At 43.6% G+C, this 19,586-nt stretch overlaps 1 long non-coding RNA gene across 1 annotated transcript; it reads right to left on the bottom strand.

Moving 5' to 3' along the window:
• Window positions 1-10,472: 10,472 nt before the first annotated feature.
• On the bottom strand, window positions 10,473-15,066 carry E330011O21Rik (RIKEN cDNA E330011O21 gene). Its single transcript, NR_045698.1, has 4 exons — window positions 14,972-15,066; window positions 13,049-13,079; window positions 11,385-11,500; window positions 10,473-11,180 (listed from the first exon to the last, which is right to left on the bottom strand). It is a non-coding gene; the product is annotated as an RIKEN cDNA E330011O21 gene (long non-coding RNA).
• Between the last annotated feature and the right edge of the window lie 4,520 nt (window positions 15,067-19,586).

Here is a 19,586-nt window from a genome sequence, read left to right on the forward strand (position 1 = left end):
CCCTTGGGGGGGAAAAAAAAAAAAAAAGACTTGAGCCTGATTACCAGGAAGAAAAGCAAGATGGAGACTAGAAAAACCACACCTGGAACTATGGGGACCTTGGCAGGAGTAAACCGGAAACAGACGACCCTCACATGGGGCCACTCCTGCAGGTCAGGGTAGGGAGCTAGCCCAAGATGACCACCAGACCACCAGTGCCATGAGGCCTGGAACAGGAGCTAAGCTGGGATAAGCACCAGTCTAGCATCACTCAGGCCTGGGGAAACAGCCCTTGTCCGAAATAACCCCTGCCTAGTGCGGTAATGCACAGGCACATAGCATTCCTGAGACCACTTCTGAGATGATCCCAGACACTCAGAGATAGATCCCTGTGCCACTAAGAGGAACATGTAAGTGGTAAAGTGGAAGAGAAAAAGAAACGGACGGATGTAGGCACAGTGAGGAGAGGCAGAACTGGAGACTGTAAAGTATTGAGGAATAGCCTGATGTGAGTAGCCAGTGATGCCACCAGGGACCATGGCAGGGTTCTGGCCTGTGCCACCATGGGAATAGCATCTGGGTCCGTGGCCCTGCAGCAGAAGGAGTCTGTTACCTACCACCAAAGGCCAAGTGGTCATCGTTGTCTGAGGACTGCGAAGAATTGACCCTACTCCTTGCCTGGGCATTGTGGGAGAGCTGGCCCTGGGAGCAAGAGAGCCAGGAGAGCTGCCCCTGTCCCCTGCCAGCAGCAGTACTCAGGACAGCAGTCTGCACAGTACCAGAGTGGCAGGTGAGCCAGCCTGTTGGAGAGTGTGAGAAAGCTTGCAGTGCCACTCACCTCCGGGGGGGTTGGGAGGAGGGCATGAACAAAGGAGAGACGCCTTCCCCCACCCCCTTGCCCCACAACGTCTGTGGCAGGTGGGAAATGGCCCCGGAGTCATAAGAGCAAGAGAGCTGTTCCCATCCCTCATCAGCTGTAGCTTAGAGAACAGACCAAGCATCTCACCTAAGCAGCAGGGTAGAGCTAACTCTTGAGTTGGGGACTGGGGTGGGTTCCTGGTGACCCAGTTCCAGAATGTAGCAGCAGGAGAGCCAGGAAGCTGACCAGCTCATATCTCTTGGGCCCAGATTCAGGGCTCTGAATTGGCAAATCCTAATATGTACCACGCTGATGAACTGCTGGAGTCCACGAAGGGGCGTGTCCTACAGATCCAAAACTACAGGATCTCCATGACACGGGGCAACAAGAAGATATCCAAGAGGAGTCCCAGTGAGGTTCCAGTATTGGTAGAGTAGCAGAAGCCAAAGGTCTCGCTCCTACCGACCAACGAGTCATTACAACAAACATTTGCAAGCAAAGAAGTGTAGATAAAAAGGGTACACTGTGGGATACACTGTGACACAAGGTGTAAGGGTAGAAGACAGGTACAAGGGGAGGGGGAGATGAGTGGGATTGGGGTTATGATATGAAATTCACAAAGAACCAACAAAAAGTTAAGAGAGAAAGAGAAAAGAAATACAAAATGTAACAAAATGTAAAATTATAGATTTTAAACTAACTCTATTTGAAAAAGTCAAAAGAAGCATTAAATTACTTCAGCAATATCTTTTATACAATCAAATGGATCCCAAATACTATTATTACTTGACTCTCTGTAAGAAAGCCTAACAACTTATTTTACTTTTACATAGACAGAGATTATAGTGACTATTGTTCTCTCTCTCTCTCTCTCTCTCTCTCTCTCTCTCTCTCTCTCTCTCTCTCTCTCTCTGTGTGTGTGTGTGTGTTTAGGGAGAGGATATACGATGAAGTTCACCCAGGACCACACACATTCTAGAAAGGTATCTTATCACCGTTACCTCATTACCTCAGTTTGACTAGCCCCATATTTTAGACTTCAATAAGCACAGGTCACTATGGTCAAAGTATAAGAAAATACAGGTCTAGATAAAGATTCAGATGTGAGAAATGCCTTTATACTTAGTGGCTTTCCCTGACATTTAGACACAGAGACTCTTCCCTCATGGGAGAGAACTCTTGAATTTTTTTTTCCTGGAATTTCAGTTTTCTTCCTATTGAAAAGGTAACGGGACTGCCAGTTCAAGGTCCTCTTCTTTATCTCTGGTCCAGACTCACAGGCCTGATTAAACGTGAATAGAGCTTAGGTGAGACCTTATCTCCTTCCCACCATGCCACAGGATGAGACTCTGCTCCAAGAAAACAGGTGTGGTGCTGGATTCCACATCAGCACCACATCTAGCAACTCATAAAGGCCTTCATTCACAATTTGTCATTGAATCATTAAATCATACCCAGCAGTACTCAGTGACATATTATCACTCCCACTTTACAAAGGGATGACCTGAATCTCAGAAAGGTTAAATTCTTTGTCTCAAAGTACCAAAGTTACTACACAAGAGAGTTGAAACTGAATACAATGTATCCCGCCCAAGCAGAGCTCCCAGAAGGCAAACCAAATGTTTACAAAGGAGTGGATTTCTTTCTTCTTTGGCAAAACCCCAGGTTAGGTCTACTCCAAGAAAATAGCTTGTTGTTACCACTTAGCAAAAGTATTATAATAAATTAGTCCCTTGACAATCAAACGCTTAATCATTTAAGCTTTTGTTTATGTTGGACAGGGTTGTTTAACTCTGCAATTTGAAATATTTCGTTTTTGAGATCAAGTGGATAACTGAAGGAATTTTTTTTCTCCTCTGGCCTTAAAATGTGGTGCAATCCTTTTTGTCTGGCCCAGAGAATAAAAATGGGTCCACAGCATGGTTGTCACCAAATGGGCAAGCCAAGTCCTACCCCAGAACATTGGTGACTACTCTCCAGGCAAGGCTCGCTGTTATGTGATTAGTGCCCTGGCCATGAGCTGCTTGGATTTGCTGCTCTATCCAGGATCTAAGTTTCTGTGTAGAGAATGACAGCATCTCAACTTCTGATGCTGGATGAGAAGGATCAGAACAGATTCTAACTTCTACAGCCAAAGACAATTCTACACGTTAACCACTCAACCACTCCTCACTGGAGAAACCTAATGGCCTCCAGAACCGTATTTGCATGGATGGGTTTGGGGTGTTTTCTGCTTGTGTTTTCTCTGCTGCACTCAACTCCTTTCTTACTTTTATTTCTTTTTACTCTGGCATTATCTTTTTTTTTTCCATTTTTTATTAGGTATTTAGCTCATTTACATTTCCAATGCTATACCAAAAGTCCCCCATACCCACCCACCCCCAATCCCCTACCCACCCACTCCCCCTTTTTGGCCCTGGCGTTCCCCTGTACTGGGGCATGTAAAGTTTGCCTGTCCAATGGGCCGCTCTTTCCAGTGATGGCCGACTAGGCCATCTTTTGATACATATGCAGCTAGAGTCAAGAGCTCCGGGGTACTGGTTAGTTCATAATGTTGTTCTGCCTATAGGGTTGCAGATCCCTTTAGCTCCTTGGCTACTTTCTCTAGCTCCTCCATTGGGAGCCCTGTGATCCATCCATTAGCTGACTGTGAGCATCCACTTCTGTGTTTGCTAGGCCCCGGCATAGTCTCACAAGAGACAGCTACATCTGGGTCCTTTCGATAAAATCTTGCTAGTGTATGCAATGGTGTCAGCGTTTGGATGCTGATTATGGGGTGGATCCCTGGATATGGAAGTCTCTACATGGACCATCCTTTCATCTCAGCTCCAAACTTTGTCTCTGTAACTCCTTCCAAGGGTGTTTTGTTCCCACTTCTAAGGAGGGGCATAGTGTCCACACTTCAGTCTTCATTTTTCTTGAGTTTCATGTGTTTAGCAAATTGTATCTTATATCTTGGGTATCCTAGGTTTTGGGCTAATATCCACTTATCAGTGAGTACATATTGTGTGAGTTCCTTTGTGATTGGGTTACCTCACTCAGGATGATGCCCTCCAGGTCCATCCATTTGGCTAGGAATTTCATAAATTCATTCTTTTTAATAGCTGAGTAGTACTCCATTGTGTAAATGTACCACATTTTCTGTATCCATTCCTCTGTTGAGGGGCATCTGGGTTCTTTCCAGCTTCTGGCTATTATAAATAAGGCTGCTATGAACATAGTGGAGCATGTGTCCTTCTTACCAGTTGGGGCATCTTCTGGATATATGCCCAGGAGAGGTATTGCTGGATCCTCCGGTAGTACTATGTCCAATTTTCTGAGGAACCGCCAGACTGATTTCCAGAGTGGTTGTACAAGCCTGCAATCCCACCAACAATGGAGGAGTGTTCCTCTTTCTCCACATCCACGCCAGCATCTGCTGTCACCTGAATTTTTGATCTTAGCCATTCTGACTGGTGTGAGGTGGAATCTCAGGGTTGTTTTGATTTGCATTTCCCTGATGATTAAGGATGTTGAACATTTTTTCAGGTGCTTCTCTGCCATTCGGTATTCCTCAGGTGAGAATTGTTTGTTCAGTTCTGAGCCCCATTTTTTAATGGGGTTATTTGGTTTTCTGAAGTCCACCTTCTTGAGTTCTTTATATATGTTGGATATTAGTCCCCTATCTGATTTAGGATAGGTAAAGATCCTTTCCCAATCTGTTGGTGGTCTTTTTGTCTTATTGACGGTGTCTTTTGCCTTGCAGAAACTTTACTCTGGCATTATCTTACTTCCTGGTTAGGGGCCCCGTTTAAGTCAATATTGTCTCTTTTGTAGTGTACACCTTTTCGAATTTTTAGCTAGTAACTTTCGCGAATCATAATGAAGTTATGTTCCTTGGTTATAGAGAATCAGAGTTACTGTGGAGGGGCAGGTGGATTAGTTAGGTCTGGAGAGAGTGGATCAGAGTTACTGTGGAGGGGCTGGTTGATTGGTCAGGTTTGGATAGGATCAGAGTTACTGTGGAGGGGCTGGCGTAAGGGACCTATTGTGCAAGTGTAAGGACCTGAGCCTGATCCCCAGCACCCACGTCTGGTGGTAGTGCATGCTTGTAAAACCAGTGCTCGAAAGACAGACACAGGAGAATCCCTGGAGTTAGCTTGCTGGTGAATCTAACTGAATCAGGAAGCCGCAGGTCCCAATGAGAGACCTTATCTCGGGAAACATGGCTGATGGGTCTTAAGGTTAATTGATGAGCTCCTTATGCACGCGCGTGTGCGCGCGCGCGCGCGCGCACACACACACACACACACACACACACACACACACACACTTCATTGTGGAATTTGTGAAGGTCCAGAATCAAGTTAAAACTCAAGCCTTCCAAACATAAGACAAAACAATAAGAAGGAGCTGAAGGTTGGTGTGTTTTGGCATCTTTTTCACAGCAAACCCTCTCGCATCTTTTCATAGGTGCTACAGTGATGCTGGTCCAGGATTGCCTTTGGTGAAGTGCTGAGCAGTGACGCCTTTGCCCTAGTTATGTGTCGCACATTGTTATTTCCTAAACAGCAGTCAAACACTGAAAGAAGGAAAGGAGGATGCTACAGTCCACTAAGCTGCTCTTATTGTCTACTTTATCTCTCAGTTCTATCCCTTCCTTCCTCTACAGGAAATGAAGAAGACATGCATGATAAGGAATTTCAAGCATGCAAAAAAAAAAAAAAAAAAAGTAAAGTAAAGTATTAAGCTCTTCGCAATAGCCAGCAATTTTTAAATTAGGGGTCAAAAGCATAAATAACAGAAGTCACTCTCCTCCCTGTCCTGTACCCAATCACTTCCTCTCTCAATACCCAGCTCTCAGAACCTAGTGAGAAAGCATTTTGCTGAATGTCTTGCTCTATCTCACCTATCGATGTAGATTGTGTTAGTACTTCTTTTTAGAGCAATGATTAGCTCTATTATTCACGGACAAATCCACAAAGTAGGCAGAGACATTGGCAGGTCAGAGTTTCTGCTACCAAAGCTGTCTGAGCAAATGCGCATGCGTCAGAGACAACACACCTTACCCAGTCGCTGCATGCACACACATGCACATCTGCATAGGAACAGAGCCACCGCGGCTTCTATTACTCCACAGTGTAATCAGCCATCTCATCAGAGTAGACCTACAGACTCGCTCGCGTGCTGATAAGATTTGCCCCCAGGAAGATCCCATCCTCCTCTTTGTATTCTACAGTGAAGACTCAACCGGCTCCTCTTTCTAGACTGTCACTTTGTGTTCTTTAAAAGATGTTTTAATTGGGCATCATCCTGAGTGAGGTAACACATTCACAAAGGAACTCACACAATATGTACTCAGGGATAAGTGGATATTAGCCCAAAACTTAGGATGCCCAAGATATAAGATACAATTTGCTAAACGCATGAAACTCAAGAAGAATAAAGACCAAAGTGTGGATACTTTGCCCCTTCTTAGAAGTAGGAACAAAACACCCATGGAAGGAGTCACAGAGACAAAGTTTGGAGCTGAGACTAAAGGATGGACCATCTAGAGACTGCTATATCCAGGGATCCATCCCATAATCAGCTTCCAAACTCTGACACCATTGCACACACTAGCAAGATTTTGCTGAAAGGACCCAGATATAGCTCTCTCTTGTGAGACTAGGCCGGGGCCTAGCAAACACAGAAGTGGATGCTCACAGTCAGCTATTGGATGGGTCACACGGCCCCCAATGGAGGAGCTAGAGAAAGTAACCAAGGAACTAAAGGGAACTGCAACCCTATATGTGGAACAACATTATGAACTAACCAGTACCCCAGAGCTCTTGACTCTAGCTGCATATGTATCAAAAGATGGCCTAGTAGGCCATCACTGGAAAGAGAGGCCCACTAGACTTGCAAACTTTACATGCCCCAGTTCAGGGGAACGCCAGGGCCAAAAAGTGGGAATGGGTGGGTAGGGGAGTGGGGGGGGGTATGGGGGACTTTTGGGATAGCATTGGAAATGTAATTGAGGAAAATACGTAATAAAAAATATTTAAAATTTTTAAAAAGATGTTTTAATTAGGCCAAGAGGAGAGCTTGGCTGGTAAAGTCCGTATTTGCAAACATGAGGATCTCAGTTCAGTGCCCAGAAACCAAGGTTAGAAATCTGGGCCTGGCAGCTTGTGCCTATAATCTTGTGATGCTTGGGGGGTCAAAGCTGGGCAGATCCACGAGCCAGCCAGCCTTACTCAGTAGGAGATCCAGGCAAGAGAGACAGTCTGAGCCAAAACACAAGGCATACAGAACCTAAGAAATGATGCCCAAGGTTTCCCTCTGGCCTCTACTTGCATATGCACACATATGAGTATGTGCACACACACACACACACACACACACACACACACACACACACACACACACACACACATGCACACGGTTCTCCAGCACAGCACATTTCTGGTTAGACATTGGTCTATATGTCTAATGTACTTATTCTGTGTTTCTTAGTCCCTAACACTGTAAGAGTACTTTTTCATCTCTTTAGAGACAGCCACAGTGAAAGGTATTTTAAAGAGTTAAACTTAGGTTTACATGAGAGAGTACCTCAGGCCGATAAGCTCAGCGGGTAAAGGTGCCGACTGTAGAAGATGCCTGCCCACACCGGAAGTTCAATCCCCATCACCCACACGGTAGAGAGAAAGAACTTGTCCTCTGATCTCCACGTCCCTGTTACAGCATTCATGTCCCCTCCCTCCCACACACATGCATACAAAATAAAAATTTTAAACATAAGTCAGCTTGTCAGACATGAATAAAAATCAAGGGAAGTGATCTGACAAACTCTGTGCTTGTGTTCTGCCCCAGTTTCAGCACTCCGTCTGTGTGCTTATGTGTGCCCCGTTTGAGCGTGTTTATGTGTATCCCGTCTGAATGTGTTCATGTGCACCCTGTGTGTGTTTATGAGCACACATTCCCAGTAGCTTTCCTCCAGCTCTTCCTTCATTCCTTTGTTCGCTTCTCGGAATCACACACTAAAATTCCCTGGCGAGACTCTGTCAGAACAGATGCCAAAACAAATGTGCTCTTACTTGTAAACACACCTGGGGCTCTCTGGAAGGTGCTCCTCCTTCCCCACAGCGCTTTCATTCCAAAGCTACAAGGAAAGATTCAGCTCCCTAAGGGTTTCGGGGAAGCCAACTGCCACATCTTAAATATGAAAGGTTCCAAGTTATGGGAAATGAAGTGAGTGTTTTCAGGGAATATTAAACTATTATAGTCCCTGAGAGTCAGATGGGTCACGTTTTCTTCATCATCGTCATATCATCATCATCAAAGTTAGTCATCTCTCCTGTAAAGAATAGAATATATACAGTACAGACATGATTATAATCCCCCACAGTTTCACCTCCTAAATGTATACACACTGGCTACATGTTGTATATACACATGTATGTACAGAACCTGAAGGAGCAGGTAAGAAATCGGTATATGTGATCCATGTTCTCTGTGTCCCTGCTGCAGAGACAAAGAGAAATCTTGGGAAATCAGTGTCAGAAATAGATGTTAAGTGGGTTGCCTTTGTAAAACTAAACAGATCCCAAGAACCTGTCCATTCTCAGCAAATAGCTGTCAACCCCACATCACTGACAACACACCGCACTTTTTAATGTGCTTAGACCATAAATCATCTCGCCACTACCTCACGTTTGACACTGAACTCTTCCCAGCCATTATCACCCTAAGCAATTCTATAATAAACAATCTTCCTCGGACATTTCTTATATCAGTAACTGATTATTTTTAGAGTCAACTCCCAGAATTGTGATTTTTTTTTTCCCAATGGTAATGCTTACTTGGACTTTTAAATAAATAAAACTCTGCCTTGCCTCTCCTAGCAGTACAGGGTTACTGCCCAATATCAAATAAGAAGTGACTTTCTCACACTTTTGCCGGGGTGCTGTTATCAAGCTGTGACGTGACCGTTTAAACGATTTCACTCTTTAGTGTTTGTTACTCTGCTAATATAGTTGGATATTTCCTTTATGCTTCCTCACTTGTGGTCTTGAGCTCTCGAATTGTTTTTGCCTTTTCCTTTTAGATTCACCTCTACAGGAATTGGGAGGCCTGTCGTTTGTGCAGGTCACTAGAACTGTGGTCAAAAGTAGGGCAAAGACTTTTCCAAGATGACTCATATTTCAAACTGCCTTAGTTTAAAGGAGAAGGACAGAGTCATATAGCTGGCTTTGTGTCTGTTCCTCGTCAGTCAGGGCCAGGATCTACGGACGCAGCTTGCCTTTGATGCTCTCCAGAATCCTCCCACGCAAAACCGTGGTGAGAAATAAACATTGCAGGGGGTTTCACGGGGAAGGTGGAAAGGAGGTTTTACAGAACACACCTCAGGAAAATCCCTTCGTGGACATGTCTGTTCTCATTCATTCAGCTTTATCTGGCACTGGAGTGGGAGCAATTGAAAATAACACAGCTCCTGTCTCCGCCCCATCATAGACTGGGTCCCCAGACAAAGGAAGGGCCCTCCAGTTACCGGAAACCCTCTCCCCCATTCCCCCCCACCCCCGTCCCGTCCCGTCCCGTTCCGTCCCGTCTGCTTTCAGAAATCAAATTAACTTGTTTGGAGCACACCTTCCAACATATCATGCCAAGACTGGTAGTCTGGCAAGATTCTGAATGTCATGACTTCTCTGGTCAGAGCAGATCTTCAGATTGGCCTAGGTTAGATCCCTTCTAGAGAGTTCTAATTCTCTTCGCCTGACTTCTGCGCTTCTATAGTCAGTTCCGCTTCCAGGCACTTTTCCTCACTGCAGTTTTGGATTGTCTTTTATTGCTTTATTATTTATTATTATGATGATGATGATGATTATGTATATTTTATTATTTCCCTCTACAGTATGAACAGTTTCAGTTCCGGTCTCTAACTTACTACGTAGCCAAGAATGGCCTTTATCCTCCTGCCTGCTTTCAAATACTAGGAATATAGGTGTGCGCCAACATGCCTGGCTCTGATGTCAGTACTCAGGAGGAAGAGAGGGGGAGAAAAGGGGGAGGGGGGGGGAAGGGGAAGAAGGGGAGGAGTGAGGAGGAAAAGGAGGAGGAAGAGGGGGAGGAGAGAAAGAAGTGGAAGGGAGAGCAGGAGAGAGGGGAGTGGGGGAGAGGGAGGGAAAAACCAGTGGTGTTCTTAATATGCTTGGCTCCTGGCTCGTAGCTGGTGGGTAGAGATGCAAGATGTAGCTTGGTAACTGTTGGGCGAAGCAATTCCTAGAGGAATTGCTAACAGATAGACCATGTTCCACTAATGATAAGGATATATTCTGAGAACTGTGTAGGAAAGCAGTCCTCATGCTGCAGACATCAGAGTAAACTCTCACAAATAACGACGTAGATATCAGGTGATAGTGCTTTCTCTGTTGTTGACTGAAATCCCTCATAGGGCAAGCCCCTGAAGTTGAGTTTCCCTTCACATGTATTTATAATTAGTATTTCTTGACTGGGTCTCCTTACATTTTTCACTACTTCTGAACTCAGATCATTATACTTGCATTGGTAACACAAATTCTTTTATCATTCATTGAAGAAATCCCTCAAGACTCAATTAAAAGCATGCTCGCGTTTGTGCTCTATACAGACGCACACATAAACACATACACAGTTTTATTGTTGAATAAGTTTACTTCTGTTTCCAGTCCATTCATTACTTTATGGTCCTTATCCATCTTTGTTTTCTTTCCTTGTCTTAATTAGAAATTAGGATAGAATTTGTCAAAGGCCATTTAAACTCAAAGCATCACCATCTAAAAATATTAAAACATCAGACTGGCAGGAGCACTGGGTGGTGAGAAAGATGGCACAGACTCAGGGCAAGAGGAACGTCTGTTAACAGGGATGTTGGAAACTATCTTATGGACAGGGCCACCCAATGAAGCCTCACCGAATCCACATGACTCGTGATTTGCAGCTCAACTACATCTCTACCAAAAAATGGAAATCTATCGTCCTCACAGAGCCAACGCTGAGGAGATGACCAAGTCCCACAGTGATGACTACATTAAACTCTTGTGCTCTATTCGCCCAGATAATGTGTCTAAATACAGCAAGCAGATGCAGAGATTCCGCGTTGGTGAGGACTTCCCGGTAATCGATGGCCTGTCTGAGTTGTCAGTTGTCTATTGGTGGCTCTTTGGAAAGTGCTGTGAAACTTGATACACATCAGAGGGACATCACTGCGAGCCAGGCTGGGGGACTGCATCATGTAAAGAAGTCTGACGCCTCAGGTTTCTGTTACATCAACGATGTCGTCTTGGCCATCCTGGAACTGCTAAAGTATGGCCAGAGGGTGCTGTATGTTGACGTTGATATTCTAAGTGGAAAAGAAAACAACCAGAAGACAAAATCCTGAACTGCCAAGCCTGCTTAGGAGCTCTGTTAAGATGCCCTGATTAAGCTTTCTAGCAGGGGTGACTTGGTGTTCTGTGAGCCCTTTTCAGGCTTGGGTAATATCAGCCATTTTTAGACTGGTTCTGTTTATATCTTCCACAGGTCTTGGGCAGGCAGAAGAACTTACATTGCCCTGCCTTCCCCCAGTTCTCCAGGTGGAGGTTCTTTAGCCTGGCATTCTTTTTGAAATATTTTCTTTTTGTGAGATTCTTTGTAATAAATGTATAACAAAACAGCACATTTCTGTAAAAACAAAACAAAAAGATATTAAAACATGTGTAGACATGCACTATGAATTCCACCAGACTGGTCTATAAGTTACAAACTCACAATTCTGCTTAGCTCCATAGAGTCAGGATTACAGATATAAGCTGCCATATGCCGGCCTATATGGCACTTAAAATGAGTCAACATTTTAACCAATTATAACCATTATCAAGACAAACCCCTTTACATTGTTTTTAATATTTTATTGGTCAAGATATGTTCTGTGCCTTCATAGTTATTTATATTACTATAGCCTGGGCAGTCAACATTATTAAAACAGAAAATAATGCAAAACCATTTGAAATGCTTTGATTTAAAATAAAAATAAAACAAGTATTGCAAATTAAAAGTTATAAGGGGGCTAGAAATCAGTACGAGTATAATGAATGGCAAAATGTTATACTTATTTTTTTCTAATAGAAGCAGCAGAAGAGGGTGAAGAGAAAGAAAGATGGAAACAGGGAATAACAGATATGATATGGTCAAGGTAGATAGCATCATGCCCCATGATTGACAGTCCTTCAGTACAGAGTGAATAGTGTGTGTGTGTGTGTGTGTGTGTGTCTGTGTGTGTCTGTGTGTGTGTCTGTGTGTGTGTCTGTGTGTGTGTCTGTGTGTGTGTCTGTGTGTGTGTCTGTGTGTGTGTCTGTGTGTGTCTGTGTGTGTGTGTTTGTCTCTGTGTGTTTGTCTCTGTGTGTATGTGTGTCTGTGTGTGTGTGTGTCTGTGTGTGTGTGTTTGTCTCTGTGTGTATGTGTGTCTGTGTGTGTGTGTCTGTGTGTGTTTGTCTCTGTGTGTATCTGTGTGTCTGTGTCTGTGTCTGTGTCCGTGTCTGTGTGTGTCCGTGTCTGTGTCCGTGTCTGTGTCCGTGTCTGTGTCCGTGTCTGTGTGTGTCTCTCTGTGTGTGTGTGTGTCTCTCTGTGTGTGTGTGTGTCTGTGTCTGTGTCCGTGTCTGTGTCCGTGTCTGTGTCCGTGTCTGTGTCCGTGTCTGTGTCCGTGTCTGTGTGTGTCTCTCTGTGTGTGTGTGTCTCTCTGTGTGTGTGTGTGTCTGTGTCTGTCCGTGTCTGTGTCTGTCCGTGTCTGTGTGTGTGTGTGTCTGTGTGTGTGTATGTGTCTGTGTCTGTCTGTGTGTGTCTGTGTGTGTGTCTGTGTGTGTGTATGTGTCTGTGTCTGTGTGTCTGTGTGTGTCTGTGTGTGTGTCTGTGTGTGTGTATGTGTCTGTGTGTGTCTGTCTGTCTGTGTGTGTGTATGTGTCTGTGTGTGTGTATGTGTGTGTGTGTGTCTGTGTGTGTATGTGTCTGTTTGTGTGTATGTCTGTGTGTCTGTGTGTGTATGTCTGTGAGAGAGAGAGAGAGAGAGAGAGAGAGAGAGAGAGAGAGAGAGAGAACAAGTTGTTCTACTTATAAGATGTCTATAAAGGAAAACAAAACAGCCAAATGATCACTTAAATAGGAAATAAGGAATTATTATTTGAGATAAGTAAAAGTTTAAAGGCAGGAAATGTAGCTCTCAATTATTAGACTAACCTGTGCAAGGCCCGCCATTCAATCCACAGCACTGCCAGAAATCAAAATCAAAATCAAACTCTAGTAAAACGATAGAATTGGGTATATAAAGATGAATAATATTTTTCTACTTACACTTTTTTTAATCTTTACATATATGAGTATTTTGCCTACAAGTATGTATATGTATCACGCACCTGTGTGGTACTAGAGGAGGGCAGTAGAGGGTATTGGATCTCCTCGAATGGAGTTACTGATGGATGTGAGCCACCACATGGATGTTAGACACCAAACCCAGGTCCGCTGCAAGAGCAACAAATGCTCTTACCCATCTCTCTGGACCCCGAATAAGAATTCTGGAAATATGTCAATAAAAGTTTCACCAGACTAGAGATCTGCTACAAGGGTGTTGCAAGTCAATTTCTTTCCTGTAGGATAAATTCTTAAACATAGTTGACTAATAAGATCTTATAAATGAATAGGAGTTAAGAAATCCTATTAAAGTCTAGGAAGAAAGATACTTATATAAGCAAAGTTCAGATGTGAGCTTTCACAATATATGTCGCCATTAACTTCTCCATCCTTGCCACCCGTAATTTGAGCTTCCAGTTCTCTTGACAGTACATCTTCCCTGCCATCTCCCCTTCAGCCTCCCCTCTCTGTTCCTTTGGATATTTTTTCCCTTTTAGACATGAGATTATTCTCAATTGAAACATCTTACATGAAAGGCATCTCACTTAATTCTCTAATTTAGCCAAAAATAATCATTTTCTAAAGTTCCTCGGATACTTTCGCTGTGCACCCAGATAAGTACAGCTGCTCTAGCCCCCACCCCCATCATTTGCCAATGAAGTTAACTGTGATCCCTTGAATGGCCATGAAGAACCACTGGTCAGGCAATGGAGTTATCCTATCAAATAAGACTAAGAACAAATTATGTCTACAAGGTGAAGACATTTCATAGAGCCTACGAAGCCTAAGGGTCCATTTTGATTCCCAATAGAAAAGCTGAAGGGGCGATCAAGAGCCTTGGGAGAACTGGTTTACTCAGATGACCAGATGGGTAAGAGCAGATAAAATGAAACTAAAGCAAGCAAAAGCTTCAAGGGATGGAAGGCCATTTAAGTGGGCATGAAGGAAACAAATGTGAGAGAAAAGAAGCGTCCACTGGAGGTAGGGCAGGAAGCATTGGGGGCACCTGAGACAGAAATGGTGGAGTAAACACAAGTGATGCTGCCTGGGTACCTGCTCCTGTATCTGCATCTGACATCCATTCCTGCATCAGGAATGGCTGAGGTTGTCTGTCAACAAGATCTGTGCTTCCTTTCCTCTTTGCAGGAGTCTTAGGCTGTGTTGTATGTTCACCACACCCCAAGCCTTTCCCCCTGAGAAACAGGTTATGAAGAAGAGGCTCCCAGCTCCGAAGGTATAAAGAATAAAATTGCATTGGTGCGAAAGGTCAGGTTGTTTTCCTCGGATTTATTTTGCAGACTTAGAATGTTTACAAAATGACAGTGAGGAAGGTCACCATAGTGTCAATTACTGTTTACTGGCAGAAAGGACAAGGGGAGGGGAAAATCTGTTGTTTTGCTTCTCAGTGACAGCTTTAAATCTTCTCATCTTTTCCTCCTGCCAAATCTATTCCCAGAAAGTTTTTGCTTGTTTGTTGGTTGGTTTAATCTAATTTGGTTTTTAATGACAGGGTTTCTCTGTATAGCCCTGGCTGTCCTGGAACTCACACTGAAGACCAGGCTGGCATCTTTCCTTATTGCTCTGTTTTAAAAGTCTATGAAGTTAAAACCTGCCTGGGTTTTAACCTCTAACACTTTTTTTTTAAGGGAAAGAAGGAAAAACATAATTTGCAACTTGCAATGTGAGTTTCGTTCTGCATAAATTGATAATATGTGGGACACATCATAAATGGGTTTACTACTCCTGACTTACCAAACAGCCTGGCACCCACTGTTGCTTCTTTTATTCAAGTGAATCCTTGTGGCTGTCCATCGTAGCAAGACAGAGGAGTCCTATATCTGGTTAACCTGGGGAAAGATCAAAACTCGAAGTTCAAAATGTAATTCCTACTGAATGCAGAGTCAAGTTGAAAACTGTAAATTGTGCCATTGTTAATTGAGAATCATGTGTACTGTCCCATGGAGGAGGAGGAGTCTTGCATTATTACATGAAATTTAATGTCATCTCGTAATCCTTTTACATTTTCCCCCAGTGTTTTAGCATATTGATTAGCCTTTGCAAATACAGACAGTGTATCTCAGTTTGTGAGCATCATCAGGTAACAAACAAAACAATTTTGCACCTCAGATTAACTTGGAAATAGTTTTCTTAGTCTCCACTTTGTACGTACACACACACAAGAAAACGCTTTTCAAAGGTGTCTGTGAGGCTGCAGGTAGCAGTGGTGTAGAGCACAGGCTTACCATGTCTGGGGTATCAAACCCCCCAGTGCCACCAACAAAATTATTCTAAAATCAAACCAAATATGACTATAATCTGGAGATAATAATAGAGACAGAAACCTTCTGCTTCTTATTGTATGTTCCGAAATCACATTCACACTGAGATCCAGATATCAAAAGTAGGAAAATAAGACACAAATAATAAGTCTTTCTGGACTAGCAAAATGGCCCAGTAGGCATGTACACCTACTATAGTAGGTGTGTATACCTACTACCCAGCCCGAGGACCTGATTCAGTCGTCTGGACCCGCATAGTGCAAAGAGATAAGGTCTCCTGCAACTCTTCCTCTGACCTCCCAGACAGAATGAAGAAATGACTCTACTCTCGTCAAGTCTGGGGAGCTAGTGAATTTACTGAGGCTATGTAGCATGGGTACCAAGGTAGCCGCATCACTAAAAGGCCCACTGGTACATGGTGACGACTCACACAAGCTGCATCCGCAGACATCCCTGACTCACTTGCAGGCAGCTCTGTTGAGTCCTCTCTGCTTAGCAACTGTGCTGCTTTTAAAAGTCTCAGGGAAGGGCTTAATGAGCCTTGGGACTCTCTTTCACTTCCTGAGCCTTCCTCCTCCCTCCACAAAGTGATGCTTCAGTTCAGAGGGGATAGGTACACACCATATAATAACATGGTAGTTCTCTGAGCCCTGTAGAACACTAGTACATTCACAGGAGACTCTGCTTTCAAGATCTAATCACCTTCTAATGTCTAGCCTCCTAGTTAGTAATGTACACTGGGGACAGTGAGTATTTCAACACAGGAATTTGAAACGTGAGGGTTGGAAGATGAACGTGCAACCTGTCGCAAGACTGTTAGGGATGAAGTTACTTATGGCTCATGTAAGTTTTGACCTCCATTTCCAAATAACTCCCATAGATAAGCCAACCGCTCCTTCAGGAGACAAACACAAATAACCTAAGAAAGAAGCCATCTCAGTTCCTTCGTGGATGTTTTGGTGATTTGGACGAAGGACACTGTGATGGTTAATACTGATCGTCAGTTCCATAGGGTTTAGAATCATCACGGAAATAAATCTCTGGCCTGTCTAGGAGGGACTTCCAAGATTGAGTTCCTTACAGCAGGAAAACCCATTCTACATGTAGTTGACACCATTCCAGAGGGTCCTAGACTATAGAGAAAAGACGACATGAGCTGAGCACATGCATCTCTCTCTCCCTGTTCCTGTCTCTGTCCTTGTCCTTCTCCTCCTCTTCCTCCTCCTCCTCCTCTGACTGTGGACAAAATGTGACCAGCTTTTTCTTTGTGTTCCTTCTGCCATGCCCTTCCTACATTGGTGAACTGTACCTTCAAACTAGGACCCCCCAAATCAAACCTTGGTTCCTCACGTTTCTTTTTGTCAATGATATTATCACAGCAATTAGGAAAGTAATTATTACAGAGACCTAAGAGTAAGAAATTTATAAATTACCTATAAACAGTTTTCGTGCAAAGTTTCATGGTTTGAAATCAGACGTTGGTAGAAATCAGGGCTATGGAAGTAGCTTAGTCTGTAAGGTGCCTGCTGGGCAAGCATGAGAACCTAAGTTTGATTCTAGACCCCACATAAAAATGCCAGAAAAAGTAGCAACAACCTATAATCCTAGAACTGGGTGAATGAGGCCGGAGGCTGGCTGGGGCTCAGTGGATAGTCGCTCTAGCCTAAAGGTGAGTTTCAGGCCAGTAAAAGAGACCGTCTCAAAGTAGACAGCTGATGTCCACAAGAATGACACCTGAGTTTGACCTCTGGCCTCCACGTGTGTGTGTGTGTGTGTGTGTGTGTGTGTGTGTGTGTGTGTGTGTGTGTGTGTGCATGCACGCAACTCATGCTTCAGTACTATAATATGAGGCTGGCAAGATGGCTCATTAGGTTCAAGCACACGTGTGTGCACGCACATGCACCTGCAGACACATCAGCATCCTACACACAGAAATGTTAAGATGCCACCAAAAAATTAATCATTGTATATTCTATCTTATTTGTAAAACCTTTTTAGCATTTGATTATTTTATGTGTGTAGGTTTGAGGGGGCTGTCCTGGTCTGTGTGTGGAGTTAGATGACAACTTTGGGGACTTGTTTCCCCTCTTCACCGTGTGGCCCCTGGGGGCTTGAACTCAGGTCGTGAGGCTTAGCAGCAAGTGCTTTAGCCTACTCAGCCTCACATGATAGTCCTGAAACCTATGCATCACGACGCTCAGATCTTGGGGCTCCAGTTCTATTTCAGACCCAGTGTAAACATCTGCACCGACAAACACGTGTCACTTGTTATAGCGTCCTAATGGTAAGCGAAAAGTGATTCATTGTAGCAACGGGGAACTCCAATTCTATGTCCCTCTCACCATGGCTAACTTCCAGAGAGCTCTTGTGGTTTATATACCTACCGTTCACAGTCCTTCTTGTCTTTGTAGGACCATCATGCACTCGGACATTAACCTTATGCAGTAGCTGTGCCTGCTCTAAGCAATGAATAATGAATAGGAAAAATCTCTTGTGCAACTGTTAATGCCAAGAAAACGTGTGTGCAGCGCTGAGCTCCGCTGGCCTCCTCTGGGCTAGATAAACCTGATAACCAAGTTTATAATAATTGTGTCTTAATTAAAGTAAATAAATAATGGGTAAGGGCCCAAGTGTCTCCGATTCGTCTTCATAGATGGAATGTACAGACTAGCTTAGAGCCTGGGTCTCTAGACACTGAATCCCATAGAGAGATCAGAGGGATCAGAGGGATTTTTTTCTTCTAGTTCTGGGTTTTGAACATGCATTGACAGAATAGCAGGATTTTATATCTATATTATACTAAAAAAAAAAAAACCCATACATACTGAACCCATGGGGCCAGGCACCAACTGTATAAACAATTCTCCAGTTTCAGAACTCCTCTACCCATAAACTGAAAAATGAACCTTACCCCAACTTTGCAACTTAACATGAATTTTTTTTTTCTCAGAAAATTAACTTTGTGGAGTTAAGGTTAGAAACCCAGCCAAGGGACAAAAGCTACTGGTGTACAAATACACCACTACATTTTATTTTTAGCTGCCATCTTAGCAGCTCAGTGTTCAAATGTGTAATGATAAGGAAGCGCTACCCATAATCTGCCATCTTCCGCTCACCTCTCATTTGCCTTGGCATTAATTGTACATCTTTTAGATCTTCCTAAATCAACACCTATGCTAAATTGCTACTCAAGTCAAGCCAGGGGGCTTATATCTGCTTCCTGTCTGGTCCAGTCTGAAAGCCTGCAGACGAGGCTGTCTACATTTCTGTAGCACTCCAGAGTCTGGCTGGAAGCCCCAGTTGCTGGCAAGCAAACCCTTACTGAACAGCTCTCTCACATGCCTTAAAAATAGCTAGTAGGATGTACTAACACATATCACTCAAACTACAAAACAGCTCCCGGGCCTGGGATTAGGAGAACAGAGGAGGACACCGTGTGTCAGAGAGGATGGCACTAATATTTAGAAATGATTTTCTTCTCCTAAAAAAAAAAACATACTTAAACTTTTAATCAACACAGACTAATTGTGCATGTTCACAAAGTATCATGTGACATTTAAATACATAGAATGTATACTATTCAGAGCAGAGTAAATTTGCATACCTATGACTCTATTATTTCTTTGTGTTAGAAACATTCAGAGTTCTCCCATGGGTGGTGACCACTAGAAAACACATATTTCCAAAGGTCTTAGGAACTGGGTTATCTCTCTCTGTAGAAAAATTACAGTTATGAAGTAGCAATGATACTAAATGTATGGTTAGGACTTCGAGGACCATCGGAAATAGGTGTTTTCTGATAGTTGCAAGCCACAGGTTAGGAACTGCTGTGACCTACTCCATATTTTGACATATATTAATTGTTGTCCGTCAGAAATAATAGTCCAACTTGATATGAATCCTAGACCTGGCAGTGGAACCCCTACCAGGCAGCACAGCAGGCAAGCCATTCTATGTGTAAGAGAGTTTCCTGCCTGGTTTTCCTGGGACACGAACCTTAAGTCCCTGCCTTGGCTCAACCTGTGCTATCAAGTTTCTGCCTCTGTCATACTTTTCACACTAATATTATAATAAGCTCCAGATTTCAA

This window comes from Mus musculus, chromosome 16 (assembly GCF_000001635.26).
Source record: "Mus musculus strain C57BL/6J chromosome 16, GRCm38.p6 C57BL/6J".
In the NCBI taxonomy this organism is placed as follows: domain Eukaryota; kingdom Metazoa; phylum Chordata; class Mammalia; order Rodentia; family Muridae; genus Mus; species Mus musculus.